We start from the raw sequence: 13,597 nt of genomic DNA, 5'->3' as shown, positions 1-13,597 counted from the left end.
AAGGGCAGAACCAAGGGTCAGTGCTCGGATGTGGGTGAGGGTGGAACCAAGGGTCAGTGCTCGGAGGTGGGTGAAGGTGGAACCAAGGGTCAGTGCTCGGAGGTGGGTAAGGGTGGAACCAATGGTCAGTGCTCGTAGGTGGGTAAGGGCAGAACCAAGGGTCAGTGCTCGGAGGTGGGTAAGGGCGGAACCAAGGCTCAGTGCTCGGAGGTGGGTAGGGGCTGAACCAAGGTTGAGTGCTCGGAGGTATGTAGGGATGGGACCAAGGGTCAGTGCTCGGAGGTGGGTAAGGGCGGAACCAAGGATCAGTGCTCAGAGGTGGGTAAGGGGAGAACCAAGGGTCAGTGCTCAGAGGTGGGTAGGGGCTGAACCAAGGGTCAGTGCTTGGAGGTGGGTAGGGGCTTAACCAAGGGTCAGTGCTCTGAGGTGGGTAGGGGCTGAACCAAGGATCAGTGCTCGGAGGTGGGTAAGGGGAGAACCAAGGGTCAGTGCTCGGAGGTGGGTAGGGGCTGAACCAAGGGTCAGTGCTCAGAGGTGGGTAAGGGCAGAACCAAGGGTGAGTGCTCGGAGGTATGTAGGGGCGGAACCAAGGGTCAGTGCTCGGAGGTGGGTAAGGGGTCAGTGCTCGGAGGTGGGTAAGGGCAGACCCATGGGTCAGTGCTCGGAGGTGGGTAAGGGCGGACCCAAAGGTCAGTGCTCGGAGGTAAGTAGGCGGCACAGACTCAAAGTGGCTTAGAAGGGAGGAGTTCCTGCACCTATCCTCTGAGAAATAAAAGCTCTGCAGATATGGAACTTCCTCTACAAAGTTATGAAACGAAGAGAAGTGATTGGCACACAAGATGCCCCCATGTTACGGTCCTGGCGCTACAATCCATGAACACGGATATTTACTAAACCTCCTCCACAAATCATTAAAGTGGCCTTAGGCCTTGACACGTTGGGAGCGCCTACATCTCGGGGCGGCGCTTGCGTCACATGTGGCGCGGCGGCTTCTTTACGAATTTGCCCAATTTTAGGATAATCTCACACATCAAATACACCTTACATCGTAGGAGGAGATTTACATCAAGTGTTTGGCCACTTACCTCCGGGTACAGGTAGATCCTGCCAGGTGCTTCTTCAATACAACCCTAAGAAGTTCAATATCCAACATAAGCATGGAGGACGTCAGCAGGAAGGGCATCTGATCGGGTCCATCGTCAGAACAATGTTCTTCCCGATCCGGGATCCATCACCTTGGAGGAGACCAGACCAGCTGGTAGGACAGAGACCAAGACAAGTTCAGCAGAGTCTTCAGGTGAGACAACAGAATCCAAAGGAGAGGTGCCGAGTTCTAAGAAGAATCACTAGAGTCCAATTAAGGGGTGCAAAATCCAAAGGAGGTGTAGAGAAGTCCGAGCAAGTGGTCGAGACTCCAGAGGAGACCAGGGAAGAGATGATGAGTGTCAGGAAGGAGGTCCAGAGAAGTGCAGAGCCCAGGAAAGACCAGTAGTGTCCTGGGGAGGGATGTGGAGTCCACAGAGGAACCTGAGAATCCAGAGAGGGGCCTCAGAGTCCAGAGAGAACCTCAGAATCCAGAGAGGAGCCTCAGAGTCCAGAGAGGAACATCAGAATCCAGAGAGGAGCCTTAGAGTCCAGAGAGGAACCTCAGAGTCCAGAGAGGAACCTCAGAGTCCAGAGAGGAGCCTCAGAGTCCAGAGAGGAGCCTCAGAATCCAAACAGGAACCTCAGAGTCCAGAGAGGAGCCTCAGAATCCAAACAGGAACCTCAAAGTCCAGAGAGGAGCCTCAGAATCCAAACAGGAACCTCAGAGTCCAGAGAGGAACCTCAGAGTCCAGAGAGGAGCCTCAGAATCCAGAGAGGAGCCTCAGAGTCCAGAGAGGAACCTCAGAATCCAGAGAAGATCCACAGAATCCAAGGAAGGGATGTAAAATCCAAAAAAGAGATGTAGAGTCCCAGGAAGGTGATGTAGAGAAATGCAAAAAGTACAAACGAGGGGTAGAGACTCCAAAGGAGATGAGCAGAGTCCTGGCAATGGATGTAGAGTCCAGGAAAGAGATGCTGAGTGCCAGGAAAGAGGTCCAGAGGAAGGTCAGTAGAGTCCAGGAAAGATGTGCAGAGTCCTCAGATTCCTTGAGACCAGGGAGCAGATGCAGAGTCCAGGAAGAGTCCAGGAAGATGCAGAGTCCAGGAAGAGTCCAGGAAGATGCAGAGTCCAGGGAGGGGATGTAGGGCTCCCCTAGCAGATGGGTTGGCAGGGCAGAGGGGCTCAGTGGGCAGCCTGCAGTCCCGGGGAAGAAGTTGGATGCGGAGAGGAAAGTTTGGAGTCCTCCTCCCCCTGTGAAGCTGCTGCAGTCAGATGATCTGAGCCCATTACTTCAGCCCTGACTGATCTGTTTTCAATCTACCCCTCCTCCTCCTCCTCTGCCCCTCCCCCAGCCCTGCTCCCCCCCCTCCCAAGACTGCCAGCATTTGCTGCTCCAGATGGGAAGGGGGGCTTCTGTCGGGGCACTCAGGGGGTTAATCTCTGAACATGACACCATGGCTGCCAAACTTTCCTCCCGGCTGGAGAGCCGATCCCCCTCCCAGATGTGTTACGTTGTTATCCCTCTGCCTGATGTGTTACATTGTTATCCCTCTGCCGATTCCCCTCCCAGATGTGTTACGTTGTTATCCCTCTGCCTGATGTGTTACATTGTTATCCCTCTGCCGATCCCCCTCCCAGATGTGTTACGTTGTTATCCCTCTGCCGATCCCCCTCCCAGATGTGTTACATTGTTATCCCTCTGCCGATCCCCCTCCCAGATGTGTTACATTGTTATCCCTCTGCCGATCCCCCTCCCAGATGTGTTACATTGTTATCCCTCTGCCGATCCCCCTCCCAGATGTGTTACATTGTTATCCCTCTGCCGATCCCCCTCCCAGATGTGTTACATTGTTATCCCCCTCCCAGATGTGTTACGTTGTTATCCCTCTGCCGATCCCCCTCCCAGATGTGTTACATTGTTATCCCTCTGCCCGATCCTCCTCCCAGATGTGTTACATTGTTATCCCTCTGCCCGATCCTCCTCCCAGATGTGTTACGTTGTTATCCCTCTGCCGATCCTCCTCCCAGATGTGTGACATTGTTATCCCTCTGCCGATCCCCCTCCCAGATGTGTTACATTGTTATCCCTCTGCCTGATGTGTTACATTGTTATCCCTCTGCCGATCCCCCTCCCAGATGTGTTACATTGTTATCCCTCTGCCCGATCCTCCTCCCAGATGTGTTACGTTGTTATCCCTCTGCCGATCCCCCTCCCAGATGTGTTACATGGTTATCCCTCTGCCGATCCCCCTCCCAGATGTGTTACATTGTTATCCCTCTGCCTGATGTGTTACATTGTTATCCCTCTGCCGATCCCCCTCCCAGATGTGTTACATTGTTATCCCTCTGCCGATCCTCCTCCCAGATGTGTTACGTTGTTATCCCTCTGCCGATCCCCCTCCCAGATGTGTTACATTGTTATCCCTCTGCCTGATGTGTTACATTGTTATCCCTCTGCCGATCCCCCTCCCAGATGTGTTACATTGTTATCCCTCTGCCTGATGTGTTACATTGTTATCCCTCTGCCGATCCCCCTCCCAGATGTGTTACATTGTTATCCCTCTGCCGATCCTCCTCCCAGATGTGTTACATTGTTATCCCTCTGCCTGATGTGTTACATAATACTTTTTATTTTGTTTTTCCTTTTTTTTTGATTGGTTGCTATATATATATTTTTTTTTATTTGTTTTGTATCTTTTTGATTTGTTTTGTTTGTATCTCTTTGTCTGGATGTAGATGTTTCTTTGTCACATTTACTGCGGCTGAAAACTTCCCTTTTGGGATTAATAAAGTTTTCTGATTCTGAATGAATGTCGCTGACGCATTTTGCATTTTCTTGCGCGTCTTTCATGTGGTTTTAATGTGTTTTTTTTTTTTTTTTTGGGGGGGGGATTGTTGATGTTGATAGGGTTGTTGTCATGCAGGAAAAACGCACACACACACACACACACACACATGCGCCTTTCATGAATTTTTGATGCCTTTCCATTGAAGTCTATGGAGCCAGAAATCGCACCGAGCTGCGCGGGAAAAAGTCCCTGTGCCCTCCCAAAAAAAATGGATGCCCGGGACCCATAGAAAATATTATTATTATTATACGGGATTTATAGAGACAACAGTTTACTCCGCGCTTTACAATAGAAAAGGGGGGCCTGATCAGAGGAGCTTACAATCTAATAGGGCGGGGCAGGTGTACAAAAGGTAATAACTGTGGGGGGGGGGGGATAAGCTGATGGAAGTGCTAAGAGATTAGGTGAAGGTGGGATAAGCTTCCCGAAAGAGATGAGTTTCCAGGGATCGGCCTGAAGGCAGAGTAAGAGATAATCAGAGACGGTCAGAGACTGCAGACATGATACAGGAGACGGTCAGAGACTGCAGACATGATACAGGAGATGGTCAGAGACTGCAGACATGATACAGGAGATGATCACAGACTGCAGACATGGTACAGGAGATGGTCAGAGACTGCAGACAAGATACAGAAGATGGTCAGAGACTGCAGACATGATACAGGAGATGGTCAGAGACTGCAGACATGATACAGGAAACGGTCAGAGACTGCAGACATGATACAGGAAACGGTCAGAGACTGCAGACATGATACAGGAGACGGCCAGAGACTGCAGACATGATACAAGGGATGGTCAGAGACTGCAGACATGATACAGGAGATGGTCAGAGACTGCAGGCATGATACAGGAGATGGTCAGAGACTGCAGACATGATACAAGGGATGGTCAGAGACTGCAGACATGATACAAGAGATGGTCAGAGACTGCAGACATGATACAGGAGATGGTCAGAGACTGCAGACATGATACAGGAGATGGTCAGAGACTGCAGACATGATACAGGAGACGGTCAGAGACTGCAGACATGATACAGGAGATGGTCAGAGACTGCAGACATGATACAGGAGACGGTCAGAGACTGCAGACATGATACAGGAGACGGTCAGAGACTGCAGACATGAAACAGGAGACGGTCAGAGACTGCAGACATGATACAGGAGATGGTCAGAGACTGCAGACATGATACAGGAGATGGTCAGAGACTGCAGACAAGATACAGGAGATGGTCAGAGACTGCAGACAAGATACAGGAGATGGTCAGAGACTGCAGACATACTACAGGAGATGGTCAGAGACTGCAGACATGATACGGGAGATGGTCAGAGACTGCAGACATGATACAGGAGATGGTCAGAGACTGCAGACATGATACAAGAGACAGTCAGAGACTGCAGACATACTACAGGCGATGGTCAGAGACTGCAGACATGATACAGGAGATGGTCAGAGACTGCAGACATGATACAGGAGATGGTCAGAGACTGCAGACATAGTACAGGAGATGGTCAGAGACTGCAGGCATGATACGGGAGATGGTCAGAGACTGCAGACATGATACAGGAGACGGTCAGAGACTGCAGACATGATACGGGAGATGGTCAGAGACTGCAGACATGATACAGGAGATGGTCAGAGACTGCAGACATGATACAGGAGACGGTCAGAGACTGCAGACATGATACGGGAGATGGTCAGAGACTGCAGACATGATACAGGAGATGGTCAGAGACTGCAGACATGATACTAGAGATGGTCAGAGACTGCAGATATGAACACGATTCTCTGTGGGTGGCACTCGATAAGGAGGGAGGAGCCAAGAGCACCGCGGGGCACCCCAGAAAAGGAGGATCGGGGCCGCTCTGTGCAAAACGCTTACACAGAGGAGATAAATATGACATGGTTGTTATTTAAAAAAAAAAAAAAAAAAAAAAAAAAAAAAAACCTTTACAATCACTTTTACGGCTTGCCAACCAGCCGCCGTCATTATACTGCGGCTGCGCAAATCGTCGTAGCTGTACGTCGGGCGCTTTAAAAACCATAGGGGTCGCGCACACGCCCACCCGCGGGCAACCCACGATCACTCCTCAGAGAGCAAGAAAGGGGATTTGTCAATGTAAACAAACAGATCCCGTTCTGTCAGGGGAGCAGAGAGAGATCGCTGTTCCTATTGATCAGGAACAGCGATCTCTCTCTACTCCCAGTCAGTCCCCTCCCCCCCCACAGTTAGAAACACCTCCCTAGGGAATATAGAGCCAGAACGGGGATCTGTCAATGTAAACAAACAGATCCCCGTTCTGACAGAAGAGGAGAGAGAGAGGTCTGCTGTTCCTACTGATCAGGAACAGCAATCTCTCTCTACTCCCAGTCAGTCCCCTCCCCCCACAGTTAGAAACACCTCCCTAGGGAAACCCCTTGATCACCCCCTAGTGTTAACCCCCTTCCCCGCCAGTGACATTTATACAGTAATCAGTAGCTTTTTTTTAGCACTGATCGTCGTAGAAATGTCACCGGTCCCCAAAAAAGTGTCAAAAGTGTCCCATCTGTCCGCCGCCATTACAGTGGAACCTCGGATTACGAGGATAATCCTTCCCAGGAGAATGTTCGTGATCCAAAGCGCTCGCATATCAAAGCAAGTTTCACCATTGAAGTCAACGGAAACGAAAATAATTTGTTCCACATTGACTTCAATGGCATGCAATACCACATGCGACCAGATGTGGGGGGGGGGCGCCGGAGAGCCTGGGAAACGTCTGGAAAGGCCCGAGGACACCTCGGCTGACCTCGGCAAGACTCTGTTCCCAATGGGACAAAAAAAGATCTATATAGAGGAATCAGGACCTCCTTCCTCCTGCTGGTGACCCCTCTAGTTTTTAGAGGTTAACATCTGATCACTTTGTGGTAGGCTCTGAGTTCCTTCCGTCCCGACAGCAATCGCTGAGCACTGGATGTTGCCCAATCCTCCTAAACTCTGTGGGATTTGTACGGTTGTACACAGCGCCATCTAGTGGGGAGAGTTCAGATAACATTTAACATCTCTAACCATCAATTGAAATGTATTACAATATAGATCCTCCAGTTTCAGGTTGGGGTGAAAACACCCCATGCCCATCCCTGTGCTGAGTTCCCGGGTCTGTATACCCGCTGTGCCCATTATGAGGGGTTCCCACCATCCCTGTGCTGAGTTCCCGGGTCTGTACACCCGCTGTGCCCATTATGAGGGGTTCCCACCATCCCTGTGCTGAGTTCCCGGGTCTTCCCACCCGCTGTGCCCATTATGAGGGGTTCCCACCATCCCTGTGCTGAGTTCCCAGGTCTGTACACCCACTGTGCCCCATCATGAGGGGTTCCCACCATCCCTGTGCTGAGTTCCCGGGTCTGTACACCCGCTGTGCCCATTATGAGGGGATCCCACCATCCCTGTGCTGAGTTCCCGGGTCTGTACACCCGCTGTGCCCATTATGAGGGGTTCCCACCACCCCTGTGCTGAGTTCCCGGGTCTGTACACCCGCTGTGCCCATTATGAGGGGTTCCCACCACCCCTGTGCTGAGTTCCCGGGTCTGTACACCCGCTGTGCCCATTATGAGGGGATCCCACCATCCCTGTGCTGAGTTCCCGGGTCTGTACACCCGCTGTGCCCATTATGAGGGGATCCCACCATCCCTGTGCTGAGTTCCCGGGTCTGTACACCCGCTGTGCCCATTATGAGGGGTTCCCACCACCCCTGTGCTGAGTTCCCGGGTCTGTACACCCGCTGTGCCCATTATGAGGGGATCCCACCATCCCTGTGCTGAGTTCCCGGGTCTGTACACCCGCTGTGCCCATTATGAGGGGATCCCACCATCCCTGTGCTGAGTTCCCGGGTCTGTACACCCGCTGTGGCCATTATGAGGGGTTCCCACCATCCCTGTGCTGAGTTCCCGGGTCTGTACACCCGCTGTGCCCATTATGAGGGGATCCCACCATCCCTGTGCTGAGTTCCCGGGTCTGTACACCCGCTGTGCCCATTATGAGGGGTTCCCACCATCCCTGTGCTGAGTTCCCGGGTCTGTACACCCGCTGTGCCCATTATGAGGGGTTCCCACCATCCCTGTGCTGAGTTCCTGGGTCTGTACACCCGCTGTGCCCATTATGAGGGGTTCCCACCATCCCTGTGCTGAGTTCCCGGGTCTGTACACCCGCTGTGCCCATTATGAGGGGTTCCCCCATCCCTGTGCTGAGTTCCCGGGTCTGTACACCCGCTGTGCCCATTATGAGGGGTTCCCCCATCCCTGTGCTGAGTTCCCGGGTCTGTACACCCGCTGTGCCCATTATGAGGGGTTCCCACCATCCCTGTGCTGAGTTCCCGGGTCTGTACACCCGCTGTGCCCCATTATGAAGGGTTCCCACCATCCCTGTGCTGAGTTCCCGGGTCTGTACACCCGCTGTGCCCATTATGAAGGGTTCCCACCATCCCTGTGCTGAGTTCCCGGGTCTGTACACCCGCTGTGCCCATTATGAGGGGTTCCCCCATCCCTGTGCTGAGTTCCCGGGTCTGTACACCCGCTGTGCCCATTATGAGGGGTTCCCACCATCCCTGTGCTGAGTTCCCGGGTCTGTACACCCGCTGTGCCCATTATGAGGGGATCCCACCATCCCTGTGCCCATTATGAGGGGGTTCCTATCATCATATTTCTAATCCTTATGCCCATATTAGTATATAGATAGGAAGGTACACGATATTGTCAAAGTTTTGGGACGCCTGCCTTTACACGCACAGGAACTTTATTGGCACCCCAGTCTTAGTCCGTAAGGTTCAGTATTGAGTTGGCTCCGCCCTTTGCGGCTATAACAGCTTCAGCTCTTCTGGGAAGGCCGTCCACAAGGTTTAGGAGTGTGTCTATGGGAATGTTTGACCGTTCTTCTCAGAAGCGAGTTTGTGAGGTCAGGCGCTGATGTTGGATGAGAAGGCCTGGTTCACAGTCTCCACTCTCATTCATCCCAAAGGTGCTCTGTAGGGTTGAGGTCAGGACTCTGTGCAGGCCAGTCAAGTTACTCCGCCCCAAACTCACTCATCCATCTTGTAGTATGTCTGCAGTCTCTGACTATCTCCTGGTTTGTTTGCCACCCCCCCCCATAAATGGAGCACCAGCCACCACTGTTGCAGTCTATGGCCATCTCCCGTGTCATGTCTACAGTCTCTGACCATCTCCTCATGTCTGCAGTCTCTGACCATCTCCTGTATCATGTCTGCAGTCTCTGACCCTCTCTAGTATCATGTCTGCAGTCTCTGACCATCTCTAGTATCATGTCTGCAGTCTCTGACCATCTCCTGTATCATGTCTGCCTTCTCCGACCATCTCCTGTATTATGTCTGCAGTCTCTGACCGTCTCCTGTATCATGTCTGCAGTCTCTGACCGTCTCCTGTATCATGTTTGCAGTCTATGACCGTCTCCTGTATCATGTCTGCAGTCTCTGACCGTCTCTTGTATCATGTCTGCAGTCTCTGACCGTCTCTTGTATCATGTCTGCAGTCTCTGACCATCTCCTGTATCATGTCTGCAGTCTCTGACCATCTCCTGTATCATGTCTGCAGTCTCTGACCGTCTCCTGTACTATGTCTGCAGTCTCTGACCGTCTCTTGTATCATGTCTGCAGTCTCTGACCGTCTCTAGTATCATGTCTGCCTTCTCCGACCATCTCCTGTAACATGTCTGCAGTCTCTGACCATCTCCTGTATCATGTCTGCAGTCTCTGACCGTCTCCTGTATCATGTCTGCAGTCTCTGACCGTCTCTTGTATCATGTCTGCAGTCTCTGACCATCTCCTGTATCATGTCTGCAGTCTCTGACCATCTCCTGTATCATGTCTGCAGTCTCTGACCGTCTCCTGTACTATGTCTGCAGTCTCTGACCGTCTCTTGTATCATGTCTGCAGTCTCTGACCGTCTCTAGTATCATGTCTGCCTTCTCCGACCATCTCTTGTATCATGTCTGCAGTCTCTGACCATCTCCTGTATCATGTCTGCAGTCTCTGACCATCTCTAGTATCATGTCTGCAGTCTCTGACCGTCTCTAGTATCATGTCTGCCTTCTCCGACCATCTCCTGTAACATGTCTGCAGTCTCTGGCCATCTCCTGTATCATGTCTGCAGTCTCTGGCCATCTCCTGTATCATGTCTGCAGTCTCTGGCCATCTCCTGTATCATGTCTGCAGTCTCTGGCCATCTCCTGTATCGTGTCTGCAGTCTCTGGCCATCTCCTGTATCGTGTCTGCAGTCTCTGGCCATCTCCTGTATCGTGTCTGCAGTCTCTGGCCATCTCCTGTATCGTGTCTGCAGTCTCTGACCATCTCCTGTATCGTGTCTGCAGTCTCTGGCCATCTCCTGTATCATGTCTGCAGTCTCTGTGGCGACTTTCTGCTCTACGAATGCAAGGTCAATTTGGTGCGTTTTCCCAGCTGCGATTGGCTGATAACGTAATCGCTCAAGAGACGAAATTCCCTATTTTGACCACAAGCGGAATGCCAATGGCGGCGTAGGCGCCGGCGCCGCGGAAATCGGTGACTCCTTTACACCTAAACTGCAACGGAAACATCGAAAACACATCAATCGCCCCGTCAGAAGATGGAAACGCAGCGACCGCGATGCAGGAAGAAATATTTCCTCGCTTCACAACAATAAGCGGTTCGCAATTTCGCTGAAAAGTCGGGATAAAACGCTCGGTATTTCATGCAAACGGCGCGCCGTGGAAAACACGCGGCGCGTACATCACCCGCCATTGAAGTGTAAATGAGGCCACAATTCAAAGCCAATGCGGGAATTTAACATGCTTTCCGTCCGCCGCGTCCCGTGGGACGCCGCACGATAAATCACAGCGAGCGCGAGCAATTCACCTCGCATTAAATCCTTCACCAAAAAAAGGAGGGGGCGCGGTGAGCGCGAGACGGCGTTCCTGTGCGCCAGCCGGACATCCACTCCGAGATTACGGCAAAGATGGAGACGGAAGATTATTATTATATTATTAGAATCGCAACTTTGTTTCTTTCTTGTGACTTTTTCTTTATCTTCTCTTTTTATGGAGGGAAAATTCCTGATTCCTGATTCGTCGCTGCCCTTAGCTCAGGCATTAAGGCAGGAGGGCGGGCTTAGCTGACAAAACCCCTCCCCCTTACTTAAGCTCCTCCTGGGATCCATAACATCACTTTAGCCTAGGCATGGAAACCAGGAAGTAGCTAAAAAACAGTTTAATACGGCGCGATAACCGATATACGCCCACAGGGCGGCTCTCCAGCGCTGGGAGGGCGTCCCGATTGCGTGCTTCCAGCCCCCCCCCTCCCCGGAGCGCACATCAGGAAGTGTCTGTGACCACTGTGTCCTTTGGGGTAAAGGGCCAATCACAGTGGCCCTTTACCATGTGATCATCTGTGTCCAATCACAGCTTGTCGCATAAAAACAGACTTGCCGGTCATTGGCTCTCCTTTCCTCACACAGAGAAAGCGGAAAAGGAAGAAAGGAGAGCCGTTCTGTCAGGGCACAGTGAGTACAGCTTACTGATCATCAGTGCAGCCTCATCAGTGCCCATCAATGCAGCTTATCAGTCCCGCTTATCCATGCCCACCGATGCCACCTATTTGTGCCCATCAGTGCCACCTATCCATGCCCATCAGTGCCACCTATCAGTGTCAATCAGTGCAGCCTCCTCAGTGCAGCTTATCCATGCCACCTATGAGTGCTCATCAGTGCTATCTATTAGTGCCCATCAGTGCAGCCTTATCAGTGACCATCAGTGCAGCCTCATCAGTGCCCATCAATGCAGCTTATCAGTCACGCTTATCCATGCCCACCGATGCCACCTATTTGTGCCCATCAGTGCAACCTCATCAGTGCCACCTATCCATGTCCATCAATGCCACCTATAAATTCCCATCAGTGCAGCCTCATCAGTGCCACCTATCAGTGTCAATCAGTGCAGCCTCCTCAGTGCTCCTCAGTGCAGCTTATCCATGCCACCTATGAGTGCTCATCAGTGGTATCTATTAGTGCCCATCAGTGCAGCCTTATCAGTGACCCTCAGTACAGCCTCATCAGCGCACATCGGTACAGCCTCATTAGTGCACATCAGTACAGCCTCATCAGTGCACATCAGTACAGCCTCTACAGTGCACATCAGTACAGCCTCATCAGTGCACATCAGTACAGCCTCATCAGTGCACATCAGTACAGCCTCATCAGTGCACATCAGTACAGCCTCATCAGTGCACATCAGTACAGCCTCATCAGTGCACATCAGTACAGCCTCTACAGTGCACATCAGTACAGCCTCATCAGTGCACATCAGTACAGCCTCATCAGTGCACATCAGTACAGCCTCATCAGTGCACATCAGTGCAGCCTCAACAGTGCACATCAGTACAGCCTCATCAGTACAGTCTCATCAGTGCAGCCTCATCAGTACAGTCTCATCAGTGCAGCCTCATCAGTACAGTCTCATCAGTACAGCCTCATCAGTACAGTCTCATCAGTGCAGCCTCATCAGTACAGTCTCATCAGTACAGCCTCATCAGTACAGTCTCATCAGTGCAGCCTCATCAGTACAGTCTCATCAGTACAGTCTCATCAGTACAGCCTCATCAGTACAGTCTCATCAGTGCAGCCTCATCAGTACAGTCTCATCAGTACAGCCTCATCAGTACAGTCTCATCAGTACAGCCTCATCAGTACAGTCTCATCAGTACAGCCTCATCAGTGCAGCTTATCCATGCCACCTATGAGTGCTCATCAGTGGTATCTATTAGTGCCCATCAGTGCAGCCTTATCAGTGACCCTCAGTACAGCCTCATCAGCGCACATCGGTACAGCCTCATCAGTGCACATCAGTACAGCCTCATCAGTGCACATCAGTACAGCCTCTACAGTGCACATCAGTACAGCCTCATCAGTGCACATCAGTACAGCCTCATCAGTGCACATCAGTACAGCCTCATCAGTGCACATCAGTGCAGCCTCAACAGTGCACATCAGTACAGCCTCATCAGTACAGTCTCATCAGTGCAGCCTCATCAGTACAGTCTCATCAGTGCAGCCTCATCAGTACAGTCTCATCAGTACAGCCTCATCAGTACAGTCTCATCAGTGCAGCCTCATCAGTACAGTCTCATCAGTACAGCCTCATCAGTACAGTCTCATCAGTGCAGCCTCATCAGTACAGTCTCATCAGTACAGTCTCATCAGTACAGCCTCATCAGTACAGTCTCATCAGTGCAGCCTCATCAGTACAGTCTCATCAGTACAGCCTCATCAGTACAGTCTCATCAGTACAGCCTCATCAGTACAGTCTCATCAGTACAGCCTCATCAGTGCAGCTTATCCATGCCACCTATGAGTGCTCATCAGTGGTATCTATTAGTGCCCATCAGTGCAGCCTTATCAGTGACCCTCAGTACAGCCTCATCAGCGCACATCGGTACAGCCTCATCAGTGCACATCAGTACAGCCTCATCAGTGCACATCAGTACAGCCTCTACAGTGCACATCAGTACAGCCTCATCAGTGCACATCAGTACAGCCTCATTAGTGCACATCAGTGCAGCCTCAACAGTGCACATCAGTACAGCCTCATCAGTACAGTCTCATCAGTACAGCCTCATCAGTGCAGCCTCATCATCAGTGCCCATAAGTG

At 51.6% G+C, this 13,597-nt stretch overlaps 1 protein-coding gene across 1 annotated transcript in view; it reads right to left on the bottom strand.

The window, feature by feature from the left end:
- GLI2 (GLI family zinc finger 2) overlaps window positions 1–2,391 on the bottom strand; it is a 185,354-nt gene extending 182,963 nt beyond the window's left edge. Inside the window, exon 1 of the mRNA XM_040358252.1 lies at window positions 1,086–2,391. The gene's annotated coding sequence lies outside the window, so the exon portion shown is untranslated. The remainder of the gene's footprint in view (window positions 1–1,085) is intronic.
- Between the last annotated feature and the right edge of the window lie 11,206 nt (window positions 2,392–13,597).

The sequence above is a fragment of the Rana temporaria genome, chromosome 6 (genome assembly GCF_905171775.1).
Source record: "Rana temporaria chromosome 6, aRanTem1.1, whole genome shotgun sequence".
In the NCBI taxonomy this organism is placed as follows: Eukaryota; Metazoa; Chordata; class Amphibia; order Anura; family Ranidae; genus Rana; species Rana temporaria.
This window is presented reverse-complemented; position numbering and strand designations above follow the sequence as displayed.